This window comes from Equus przewalskii, chromosome 18 (genome assembly GCF_037783145.1).
Source record: "Equus przewalskii isolate Varuska chromosome 18, EquPr2, whole genome shotgun sequence".
Lineage (NCBI taxonomy): Eukaryota > Metazoa > Chordata > Mammalia > Perissodactyla > Equidae > Equus > Equus przewalskii.
Window position 1 is genome coordinate 52,745,095 of NC_091848.1, and position 13,741 is coordinate 52,758,835.

Below are 13,741 nucleotides of genomic sequence, written 5' to 3' on the forward strand. Positions count from 1 at the left end.
CAGGGCAATTTCATAATAATAAAAGCATTACTATTATCAATAATTATGATGATGATAACCAATTGTTGACCTCTGAACTGTGTGGCAGAAACTGTGCTATGAGCTTTGTATATATTATCTCATGACAGATATGTATGTACCTATGAAAATTAGATACATACATATCTATCTGGAAACACCACATATCTAGTGGTGTTACCAGAAATATTTTAAATCATATGATAATTATAAAATATAATCTCCACACATAGTATCTATCAAAACTATGTATGATATGACATGAAGAGTATCAGTAGGAAAATATACCAAATATATATGTATCTATAAATATATATATATCTATATATATAGATATATATACACACTTACTTTAGGCCCCAAAATATCTGAGTTGTTCTGACTATATTTTAACATACAGCCTACAGAATGACAGTAAAACCTACAGGATGAATGTTCTCTGTGAAGTCTACTGATGTTCACTTAAGGTTACATCCAAGAAAGGCCATTGGGAAAAGCATAATGAAGACACATCTTTTGACATAAGTTTTTAGGAATGATCTTTTAAAAAGGGGCGTGGCCCTTGGCGTAGTGGTTAAATTCGTGTGCTCTGCTTCAGCGGCCCAGGGTTCGCAGGTGCAGATCCTGGTGTGGATCTACACACCGTTCATCAAGCCGTGCTGTGCTGGCATCCCACACTGAGGAACTAGAAGGACTTACAAGTAGGATATACAACTAGGTACTGGGGCTTTGGGCAGAAAAAAGAAAGAGAAAGAAGCCACAAAGACAAAAATCATTGTAGAAAAAATGCAACATATCAGTAATAACTAAAAGCTCATCCATCACATAAAAGTAATTTATATTTGGCTACCTTGACTCAACATACTCATTCCTATGGTCTCCAGAAGAGAACCAACCAAGGCTGCAGGGCTGGCATGAATGTGGCTGTGGGGCTGATCAGCAGGTTGCATTCTTAAGGGTGTATCTGTAAACTGTTGAGAGTGGACAGAAATTTTCATTTCCTATGCCAAAGCTCGTCCTGGAGGGCTTATTATTTGGTCATCTCTGCTCATCATCTCTCTGCTTCCTTTACACAATTTCTGCCTTTTAAAAATTTACTTCTAAAACACAGACCTAGAGACACCCATAAGATTTATTTGTTTCAGGAAAACCGTATGTTTCATAGTTCTTCTTTCTGAAGAACTTTATCTCAACTAATTAATCCTTAAAACCTCTCTGAGACCAAAGAGATGAAGGCAAGTAATTCATGTTTACTGAGAAAGAGCAAATTTAGGCATCTTGCCCAGAGCCTCTCAGTAAATAAGCGTGGAAAAATGGGCATCCATCAACCATCCCGCCAGGCTCTCTAAAGAGGACGCTGCAACCTTCTCAGGCTACCAGGCTGACAGTGCACGCAGAACAGTGCTGTACAGAGAAGCCAAACTGCGGCAGCGGCCATGGATCCTGCTAGCCCGCTATCTGAAACATTCTTGTGTCACCTCTGCTCTCGCTGCTACGGATCAGCTCAGGTCTTTCTCTTGCTCTTACCTTCACCATAGCTTCCTAAATGCTCTCCCCACTTCCAAATTCTCTCTCTGCAAACGTGTCTTAAATACTAGCATCAGACTTACCTTTTTCAAATATAAATTGGGTCTTTTCACTTCCCTAGTCAAAAAAGCATTAGATGTGTTCTCAAACCCCTAACCCTAGACTTAAACCCTTCAATTTAGTTATGACTTGCTTTTTTGAACTTTATCTCCCATTACACTCTGACTCAGCCCATTCATTACAAGCAAACATACACATGCATGTGCTCACGCACACACATCCTGTATTCCAGTTTCCCTGAACAAGCTCCAGGTTTTCTCAAATCTCAGTCTTTCTTTGTTCAAGCTGTTTTCTCGAGTGCCCTTAAACTTCCTAGCAGCCTTCCCATGCTTCACAGGTCAGCTACATGAGGAAGCTACACAATTCATCCCCGTTCAAACAAATCTACATTTCTCTTCCAACCTCATGGTACTATGAATGTGCATCTCTTCAAACACTTTCACTGTTATCTTAAACTGTTTTTTTGTCCATCACTGGACTTTAAGTCACTAAACAGCAGAACAGTCTGTAATTTATTTACATTTATACCCCCCATTGGCATTGGGCATGACGTTTTGCATATCATAGGCATTGCATTTGCCAAATCGGACTGAATAACGCTTGATAAATAACATCATAACACGTGATAGTTTTAGGTCAAAGTAAAGATAATTATGTACTATACCATTTTCCTCCATTCAGCGATAGCGAAATTTCAAAAATATTACACATTCTATTTTCTAATTACTTTTCTTTTGTGTTTCTTCAGTAAGAAGAGATTGTAATTACAAGGAAGCCTACACTGATCAAACACATGTTGCAAGAAGGGGGAGCGGTAGACACATTACCTAGTCAGTATAAGCCTGCTCGATGTCAACAACAGAGAGTCTTGACATTGTTATATCTAAAATTCCAAACAACTTTTTAGTTAAATGTCAATCCTCTCATTTCACAGATGACAACAGAAGGTCAGAGATGAGATGGGTGACTTACCTGTGCCCAGCTACTGTGCCAGAGCAGGAACTAGAAGTCAACTGTGTTTGACTATAGAGTCTAGACATGTTCCAGGTTACAGCATGAATTCCCAGGACTGCAAGATTTAAATGATGTGCAAACGTGTATAGAAGATGTAAAGAAACTATTTTGTACCTATTTTATACAGCAAATTTATACAGAAATTTAACACCAGAAAGAACTATCACACAAATATACCTTTTCTATAACTGTCGAATCTATAATACTTAATCTGAAATATATAGTATTATTACCAGATATATTTTAAATCATATGATAATAATAAAATATAATCTTCACCGATATATTAAACATCAGTTACTGTGCAAGCATGTAATTCACTAATTAATTTAACTCTCACAAGAAGACTAAGGTAAATACTATCATTACACACATTTTACAGATAAAGAAACGGAAACTTAGAGATGTTACATTATTAACCTATCCAAGGTCACAATGCTAGCTTGTGGTAGAACTTTGATTTAGAAGCAGGCTTGCTGGAATGGCGAGATATATTTTCTAACAATATGTACAAATTCATATAATCCAGGCAGAACTTAAGCATCTGAAAATATTAAATTTAGATAAACCTTTTTATTATTCTTTATGATATGATGAGGAGTACATATGCATGAGATTTATAATCATTTACTTTAAAATGTTTCCTTGGAAAAATTCTAATTAAATCCCCGTTAATACACCTATCAGTTCTTATTGAGTATATAATATAAAACATTAAACATACTGAATGAACATTCATATTTTATTCACATGTTCTCCTAGTATTTTCCAAAATTAGAGAGCTAGAGAAAATTTTTCTTAAACTAAACAAAACTATCATTGGTCTTCTGCTCATGTTGACTCCTGGCACTATATCTAAGTCATTTTTCTTCTGAGAAACACAGTACTTAAGATTTTGTCAATCATCTCATGCATAAAAGAAACAATATGGCACTTAAAAAAAAACATGACTCTGAATCAAAATTCGGGTGTTTCCCAAACACAAAAGTACAATACAAGATCAATAACTTGCATGTAAACAAGTGTATATGGATCACTAATTTTACTAGTTTACTCTACTTTGTTTTAACTCTAACAATGTTACTGTGAGGGGGATATATTTGTTTAAATTTTGAGTACCACACCTCAAAATAATTATAATGATACACTTTAAACATCATCTGCCAGATCAGTCCATAGTGAGAACAAAACACATTTGTGTCTGATGCTTTTTGACCTTCGGGTTCTTTTCTTTTCCCACAGTCCTAAGGTCATTAAGGTGGAACACTGAGGGAAACTGATGTCTGAATTATTTGATACATGGATCTCCTTCTCCCCTTAGGGGTACTGTTGTGAGAAATTAAAAATTTAAGAATTACTTTACAAAATCATAGGTCTGAAAAGGACTCTGGAGCTTTATCCGTCCCTCCTCCGGTTTGACTCCTATCATCCTATACCGAGGCTATTAGTCCTGACATTAAATGTCTTCAAGGGAAATAGTCCACTTCCTCCTTCAGCAACCCATTTCAGTTCACGAAATGCCCTTACCACTCTGAGATGGTTTTTCCCTTTGTCCTGTTTACAATATAAATTTTTATATGTGATTAAATCATTTTTATACCCTGTAGGGTAAATATATTCTACTCCTTCATTTTAGGATTTATTTCTCTTCTAGGTTATGAGACCCCAAACACAGAGGGCCATAGAGCTTTCCATATGTTCTGCTCTTTAGCATGGAAGCTGTCTAGCCAGCAGGTACTCAGAGAGTCCCCTGAGGACTTCTGTTGCCTTAAAGGCAGCACTGCCCGGAAGTCCCTGTTCAGCTCTGTTCAGATGACCAACCAGCATCTCTAAACTTTGAACACTGCATACCAAATTGACCTTTGGCCCTTTGCTGATTTTGGTGATAATGTCCTCATAGACAATATCCTGTAAAATGGGAGTAAACCACGTTGTAAGGGCTGTTATGAGAATTAAATGAATTAAAACATGTTAAGAGCTTAGAACAGTGTCTGGCACACAGTAAATAGTCAATAAATGTTAGCTAATGCTCCTGATGTCACTGATACTATTTTTATTCTCCTGTTACTATTGCTGCTGCTACTGCTACTACTGCTGCTGCTAGTACCACTATTACTACCACTACTGCTACTGCTGCTGCTATTACCACTATTACTACCACTACTTCTACTGCTACTGCTATTACTGCTACTACTACTACTGCTACTGCGACTGCTACTATTACTACTACTACTTCTTCTACTGCTACTGCTACTATTGCGACTAATACTCTTCTACTACTACTGTTATTGCTACTACTGTTACTTCTTTGATACTTCTTCTACTGCTATTATACCCGACAGATGCACTTCCTTTTACCAAGTGGGGCATCCAGAGGGAACAGGAGTGCCTTGGGCAGTTGTGGATCCCCTCCTCCCAACCCCCAGCTCCTCCTATTTGCACAGTTGAGCTGAGTTCTTCCTCACCACATGGCCTTGAACACAATTCTTATCCACAGTTAACAAAGACACCCCAGCAAATTTACACAGATCGGGGTCTCTAGGTTTTCTGGCACTTCATTCTTCCTAAGATCTTTTTTGACAGTCTGTCATTTTGTAAGATCTGCATTAATATTCCTCCACTATGATGAACAATTGAAAGTTTGCCTAGTAGAAATATCTTCCAATATTATATGCTGTTTACTAACTCCATTAGTGGGTTAGCAGAAGTATTGTAAACAAGTATGTAGAAAATTCTAAGGATAAACCGAATATTAAATTTCTCAAAAAAGTCTATGATGGAAAATATTATACTTTTATTCTATAAGTTGATGTCAAAGGAGATTGAAAACAATTAACTTTTTCATAACAATTTGTATTTTCAAAGTGCTCTACAATCATTTTTAATATTTATTCCTCAAACGAATCCCCATGGGAGAGGATGGCATCATCAAACATTTTTTCACAGATGAGGAATCTAAAGTGTGGATGTGAAGCAATTTAAGGATGGTTCAAAACCTGATTAGATTTCACAGGCTCTGAGCTGCTAGCATGCTGTTAAAGTCAATCGAAGCCTGCCTGCCTTGGAAAGGTAAACAGAATAAATGAGTTAGCATTCAGATTTACAAATAAACCAACAGTGGATCACAAACCGAGTTAGTAAAGCCTATTTCCATGGAGGTACAAGTAAAAATGGAGTACGCAAACACATACACACACGTACACACACACATGCACACACAGGAGAAATGGACATTAATTCTTCTGACCTGATTTGCATGGACACAAGTCTAATTCTCTGATGGATTTTATGGTATACATCACAGCAGAAGCTACCTCCTTTCCTCCAACTTCAGACAACTTGCCTTTGTGATTTCTAACACAGCCTGCCCAACCTGCCTTTCCCATTGTGCTAATTCTGGGTGACCCACATCGGTGATCTTGGAGACCAAAACTGCAAATGGTACGGCTGTTCAGATGGCCCTGTTATAACATCAAAGGTGACTAACAGAATGAATAAAGCCAGCTGTTTAAGGTTACAAGTGCCAAATTCACATTGGTGTTATTATTTTAAACATATAAATCAATCTGGCCTAAATTTATGGTAATCATACAACTCCTATTGGCAAAGCATGACACAATAATCCGTTTATCATTAGGACAGGAAATTCCTAACAATATGACAAAGTATCTAGAATTGGCACATTTCTTGACTGAAATTTCCATTGAGTAGAAATGAAATCACTAGATTACCTAAGAGTAGTTATTTACTTGCTTTCTGTATAAGCCATATATTTGAGGCATATGAGGGGAAAGTTTGGTAAATTTTCAGAAGTATTATTTTTATCCTTCTCTTTGTGTGGTGTTTATCATTATTCACTATCCCAGAATTATATAGTCATCGCTGTTTCTCTTTGTTTTTCTCTCTCAAGCAGTGGCTCTTCATCATGGCTGCACATTAGAATCAACTCCAAAGTTTTTTAAAAATTCTGATGCCCGGGCCCCAGGCCCTGGAATTCTTATTTAATTGCCTGCGCTGAAAGTCATTAGTATTTTTCAAAGCTCCCAAGATGATCCTGTGGTGCAGTCAGGGTTGCAAACCTGACTAGAAGCATTTTCTTTGCTTCAGAGCATCTAAGTCACCTGGTCGTACCTCATAAGAAGAAAGGTACCAGTCGCCGAAAGGGTCAGAGTACGGGAGCGGCAACTTTACGTAATTTCTTCTACCTGCTAGGAAGAATACCCTCTGAAAGACTCAGAATGATTTTTCAAAAAGAATTTTTTAGACACACTATCATTTCTGTGGAGGCAGGGACTATTCCTGTCTTGGTTACATTGTATTTCCAGGTGCAATTCCTAATTAATAATGTAGTAAACACTCGATAAAAATTTACTGGATAAATGAATGAACAAACAACCATACTGAGAGCAACCATGAATTTATTGGGAAGGAAAACGTATTTCTTATGACAAAAGTTATCTGAATACTATCTTCTCCCTAAAAATTCTGTCCCTCTCCTCCAGTGTTGCTCCTGTGTCACAGTCCCTCAGGAAGCTTCCCAGGAGTTGTGTGTAAAAGTCAGCAAGGTCCATAAGTCTCAGTGGTGTTCCATCAAATACAAGACACAAATTCCAGAGAAACGGCTCATATCTCAATTCATCATTTAGTATCTAGTTATAGTCATCTCTATTCAATACAAAAGGGGATCACCAATGACCAAGATGTGGGTCTTTCTTGTGAAATCAGTAGCCAATTTCTATGAAATCATCAATGCCTGAAACACTTCCTTATTATCCTCTGACCAAGGCTCAGCTTCCACAGGAAACATCTCATATCTGCTTACAATTGTGACAGTTCCACAGTTGTTCCTTTTTCTTTAATAATAGTCTGTTCTCTTTTCTTTAATAACAATGTCTAATTATAGCTCCCATTAATGAGTGCCTCCTTTGTGTATAAAATGCTTTAACACACAGTCTTACAATTCAATGATCCCAACAACTTTATTAAAAGGGTATTACCTTCCCCATTTTACAGATGGGGATCAAAGAACCAAAGGTTGAAATAACTTTCTCAAGGGCACCTGCTAGCTGGTGACTGAGCTGGAGTGTAATCCCTGGTCTATCTGACCCCAGTCTCTGAACGACAGATTAGTTACTATTCTCTTCTCTTCCTTCACCCAACAAATCACACCACCAGCTCCACCAGCACCCCATCCAATCTTCAGAAAATCTTTCACTTAACTATTTCTTTAATTCTGTCTAGGAAGAGCACTTTCTCTCCATCAAACCCCCAAGGGCCTTTTACTCATCTCTGAAACTGGGCCTAAAAAAATGTTCAACATTCTTATTATCTTTGTATTAGTGTTCTGAATCTATAAAATTACAGAAGGGCATTAATAAAATCATTATATAAATGCAAAGGATACATTATGTTTGGTACAGCCACTATGGAAACAGTATGGAGATTCTTCAAAAAATTAAAAGTATAAGTACCATATGATCCAGCAATTCCACTCTGTGTATATATCCAAAGGAAATGAAAACAGAATATTGAAAAGCTGTCTGCACTCTCATGTTTATTGCAACATTATTCACAATAGCCAAGATATGGAAACAACCTGAGGGTCTGTCAACAGATGAATGGGTAAAGATATGGTATATACATAATATTATTTGGCCATGAGAAAGAAGGAAATCTTGACATTTGCAACAACATGGATGGAACTTGAGGGTGTTATGTTGACTGAAATAAGCCAGACTGAGAAAGACAAATACTGGACGATAGCACTTATATGTGGAATCTAAAAAAGACAAACTTAGAAAAACAGGGAGTACAGTGGTGGTTGCCAGAGGTTCAGGGATGGGGGAAACGGGGAGGTGTGCTCAAAGGGTACAAACTTCCAGTTATAAATTAACAAGTTTGAGGACTTAATGTACAGGATGGTGACTATAGCTAATAACAGTGTATCAGATACTTGAATGTTGCTAAGAGAGTAGATCTCAAATGTTCTCACCATAAAAATGGAATGGTAATTATGCAATAAGATAGAGGTGGTAACTAATACTATGGTGGAAATCATTTTACAATTTATAAGTGTATCAAATCAACATATTGTACACCTTAAATTTATACAATGTCATGTGTCAGTTTTATCTCAAAGCTGGGAGGGGGAGGAAAAAAAGTGGATACCTTACGCTTGATCAGTCTATTACTCAAAAGTTCTCCTTTAATGCTATTAATGAATAAAATTAAAATTTTTTATTTAAAAATTCTTTATAAATATTTTTTATATGTAAAAATGATAAAACTTTGCCTCTGTTATTTACAAATTAAATGACATTTAAAGCAGATGTCAAAAATTAGTATTTGGAACCTAATAAAATTTCTGTCTCACCAATGACAAATGAGAAGCTTTCAAATATCTACATTCCTTAAGAAAAATACTTCATCATCTCATGATCCAAAAGAGGGATATTTACTTTTTTCATTCTTCCTTGTTTAAATTCGCTTAAATTAACTTTATTAGTCTTCACAGGACAATATAGTTACTCCTTTCAGCTATTATGCTTTTAACTTATTTGAAATTATTTAAATTATTTGGAAACAGGAGTAGTGACAACGTGTAAATCTGTACATAAGAATAAAGGTATTATCAAGTCAGTGACAGAAAGTAGGTGATGGTCGTGGAGGACGGGGTAAGGGGATTTAGGACAATGTTTCCTACGTTTAAGTTTTATACAAAGGGATGCAGGCTGTCTGCTAAATAAGTTAATTTTAGCAAGTGGGTAGAAATACTCTGTATTCTCAGGCCAATGGCAACTCTGCTGAAAGAGAGCCAAAGTTTTCCAAACAGAGTAGCCCTTGTTGTCTTTGTGTGGACTGACCGGCTCTTTTGGATTTTCCAGGGGGGGCAGGTTTTGAGAGTTTGGGTGGTCAGAAAAGTCCAACCTGCAAGATTGGGCCAAAAGCATAAAACTATCAAGATAACAGCATTAAACTATTATGAAAAAGAGAAATTGACATAAATGACAAGAACTGGGTACAGTCTCTTGCTTATCTCATTTATAGTTTTTCTTTGTATTAAAATCTGATAAGGAAATTTAAAGAGCTGCAGACAATAAGTCTACTTAGGTCCAATATGTGTATGTACATGCAATAATATATATTTATTGTGACTACACATTTCTTGTTAGCTACTCTGGATTATTTTAACTAGTTATCTGGCATATGCATAATAATTAACATTCTGACATAGGGTTACATTTTTATTTATTTTTTCAGATTTATGAAGTTTAAAAGGGAAGATGAGTATTGTAAACATAGCAACAATGACTACCTCAAGGCTGAGAAAGATAACAGACCAGCAATTTCCTTTGAAGTTAATATGTACAGAACAAAAACAGCCAGGTCAGCAAATATTTACTGAAATGTGTTAGATATTATGATGAGCACAGAAATAAGGCTACCACTGTCCAAACTTTATTTGAATAATTTCTTTTAAATCTGAGATGCATTTTTTTTGAAATGGAAAAGATTATCAAACTTAAGTAGCATTTTTAAAAAATGACAAAAAGTCTATTGCTATGTGTGTTTTAAGTGAATTTCCAATAAGCCTTATAAGAAATTCGCATTTGGGGCTGTGCTTCTAATGTACTTCGAGTGAACTGCCCAAAGTCACTTAAGATTCACAAGGAAAAGGACTGAGAATTAGAACAAACCAAAGGAAGTGTAAAGGTAGTTAAAAAAAAAAGGTTCAAAGGCCTGTTCCCTGCTCTTGGCAGAAGGAACAAAGTGAAAGGCAATCTCCAGTGCTAAAAAAAAATGCAGACACAAATTAGTAGTGATTAAAAATTGGTAAATATTACCAGCTTCTTTACACATATCTCTCCTAAACATGCTATGTTTAATGGTTTAGGGTACAAAAGATATGACCAAAGTAAAAGCCATAAAAGAGGCTTTCAGACAAGGAAAATAATTTACACAACAAACACAAGTGTAGTCATTCCAGCTGGCACGCTGCTATCCATCTCAATTATTGCAGTAAATGAACCGCTGGCCATCACTTTTAAAAGACTATGGAAAACTGGAGGGTTACCAAAAGATCAGAAAGAAATGCTTTATGTTAAAATAAAGTGATAATGAAATTGGAAATCAGACCATAATGCTGATGATACATTTTTGCGGGGATAAACAAGTATCTTTGTCTTTGAAAGTTATGTCTATCTGACCTTGTACATTTCTTGGTAATTTGATAAGCAACTATACAATTTGTGCACTATCTACACACCAGACTGTGCTTATAGAAAGCATTTTTACTATTGGAAATAACTGCAAAAGCAGTCCTTCAGTGGGTGTGTGTCAGCAGAGGGTCGGCGGATAGACAGCATTGCCTCCTCTTGCACAGTTGTTCTCAAAGTGTGGTCCAGGACCAGCAGCATCAGCAACATATGGGAACTTGTCAGAAAGGCAAATTTTGGACCCCACATCAGAAGTACTGAATTGGAAACTCTAGGGGACCCAACAATCTATGTTTTAGCAAGCTCTCCAGGTCTTTCAGATGCATGTCCAAGCTTGAGAACCACTGTTCCCTTGAAATGAACTCCATGGGACCATATTGTTTCTGATGCTGTATCCCCAGTGCCCAACCTAACACAGGAACTAACCGGTGGGAAGCATTCAATAAATATCTGTTGAATAAAATTAATTAAAAAGAAACCTTTTTCTAAAAGGAAGTAGATTTTAAAAGATATCCTAAACCATCATTATAGGTATTTTTAGTGCTGGCAAAGAATTGCATTTACAGAACAGAAGTTAAACTTTTTAGAAAGCTCCGTTAAAATGGAGCTTCATTAAAAGCTTCACTAAATTTGAATTCTTGTTCAAATTTAGAGTCATTTGTATTTGAAAACAAAATGTTCTTTAAAAGATATTGCAGCAAACATAACACAAACAGTTTTCAATGTGTGGATGAGTAGTTAGTTTGTTGTTTTGTTGTTGGGAGGAGGATTATTTGACAAGGGATTGGCCTTGAAAACTGGGATCTATTCCCTATCATTCTCTATAGCTGGCATACATTATTTTCTTAATTTCGTGATCCGTTGAAACTTTTGACTGTCACTTCTTGTTACTCAACATAACCTAATATATTCATGTAATTTTGTATCACAAAACAACTCCAGCACTTTGTATAGGTTCGATTCATATACACATGTGTACAATCTGCAAAAGATAAGCTTTATTTTTTCAAAATCATTGCTTGCAGAGAACAAACAAAAATCAAAACGTGAAAAAATAATAGGGTTTGCATCCGTAAACTCTAAACTTATATTGCCAGTTAAATATGGGGGAAAATGCCAAGAGGAAAATTTACGAACCTCAAGGGGCAGAGTAATGGCCATCATCATTCCCACAAAGTACAATTTTAGGAGACAAGCTTTTATTGTATTTTTTGTTTGAATTATAAACTTTAATAGGAAATCAGGCAAAGTAATATATTTTGAACTCTAGCATACCATTTGATATAGCCTCCCCAAAAAAGTTAACTTTAAAAAATTAATTCAATTCATCTGCAATAGAACTGTCACCATGAACTGAAAATTGGCTGAAAGCCAACAAATAGAAAGTTAACAAATGCTTTAATGCCACCTAATGATATACACATTTTTTTAATAAAAAGTACTATTTCACATGCTAACATGTGACAAAAGAACTATAAAACTGCTAAGAAATAAATCCCGAAGCCATAATATTTGGAAAAGAATGATAACCCATAAGGGCACAATCTCTTTTCCTGAAAATCTGTAGGGTTAACCACGCCAATAATTGCTGACATCATCAGAATTAAGGACAAATGAGGAGAACCAAAGAAATAGAGGGCCAGACAGTGGGAAAATGACAATTTCACCATATTTTAACTCCTAGGTAGTAGATATTCCTGAAGAATGCCCAAAACTTGATTAAATCCACTACAGTTCCACTTAAAAACTCAGCTGAGACTAATGCGTTTATCTGTCTTTTGGCTTCATCTTTGAGGAAAAAGCTCAACAAATTCCTAAGCACTTTTCTCCCGTTTACGGCTTCTCTTCTTCCTCCAACTTTAACACCTTGCTCAATCAATCCTCATTTGCTTCCAAGTTTAGTTCTGCCCCTTTGGCTTGCTCTTTCTTTTCTGTTGGCCCACACACATATTTAGATCTCTTCTATTTCAGATATCCTCAAGAGGATCAAACCTCTTATATCCTTAACCTCCTATTTCTTTCCTTATGATCATCACTGAACTCTGCTGTCTGCCTGCATGCAACTCCAATCATTAGTGCAGCTGCTGTGTCCTCCTACACCTTTTGAATGCAGAAACTGTATCTTACTCATCTCTATCCAGCACAATAGCAATATGCAATGGCTTGCTCATAATGGATGTCCAATAAATATTAGTTTAATTAAATTAAATAAAAATTACAGTAGTAAGCAAATATTACTTTGGCTGCCCAGTCCCTTCTGTTACCACATCCCCAGTTTTCATGAAACTGCATAGAAATCTCTCAACTTCCCCTCCTCCAATCATAGTGGATTCGTACTAAGTCAGTACCTGATCCAAGCTGAGCCAAACAGATTCCTTTCCATGCAAATTTGGAAGTGGAACTAGACAAACCAAGCTGGTTAGTTTATTGAATGGAGGAGAACTAAATCCAGGAGCTACAGACTACCATATGGCATTAGAACCAGAATATGATAGTCTGGAGAGAGAGAGAAGGAGGTGCATAAAGAGAAAGAAGAACTGAGAAATGGAGACAGAGAGAATTGACAGTGTTCGTGCCCTTGATTCTAACTAGTTCCCAAGTCCTAAGTCCATGCTGTATCATCTCCCTTCACTACAGAGATTTTTTGTACCTTCATTATATATCCCCCATTTTTGCTTAAGCTAGATCTTGCAGACTCCTGTCACTGCAACAAAAGATCCTAAAAGACACAGGTGCCAGAATCATGGGCCGAATTTAGCTAATTGCTTTTAACTTAATAAGAGAAAAGCATATTTTCACAGGAAATAATCTAAAATAGAAGCTGATGTGGCAAAGTCACTTCAAACAAAATAGAAGAACTATATCACATGAGTATACATAGAGTAAGAAAGCAAGAAAAAACATCT

The 13,741-nt window shown here is 36.3% G+C and overlaps 1 protein-coding gene across 7 annotated transcripts in view; it reads right to left on the bottom strand.

The window, feature by feature from the left end:
- ALCAM (activated leukocyte cell adhesion molecule) overlaps positions 1-13,741 on the bottom strand; it is a 187,239-nt gene that overhangs the window by 148,210 nt on the left and 25,288 nt on the right. The window contains exon 1 of one of the 7 annotated variants that reach the window (XM_070582874.1): positions 2,578-2,669. The exons of the other annotated variants lie outside the window; for them this stretch is intronic. The gene's annotated coding sequence lies outside the window, so the exon portion shown is untranslated. Of the gene's footprint in view, positions 1-2,577; positions 2,670-13,741 lie in introns of those variants that run through there. 7 annotated transcript variants of the gene reach the window in all.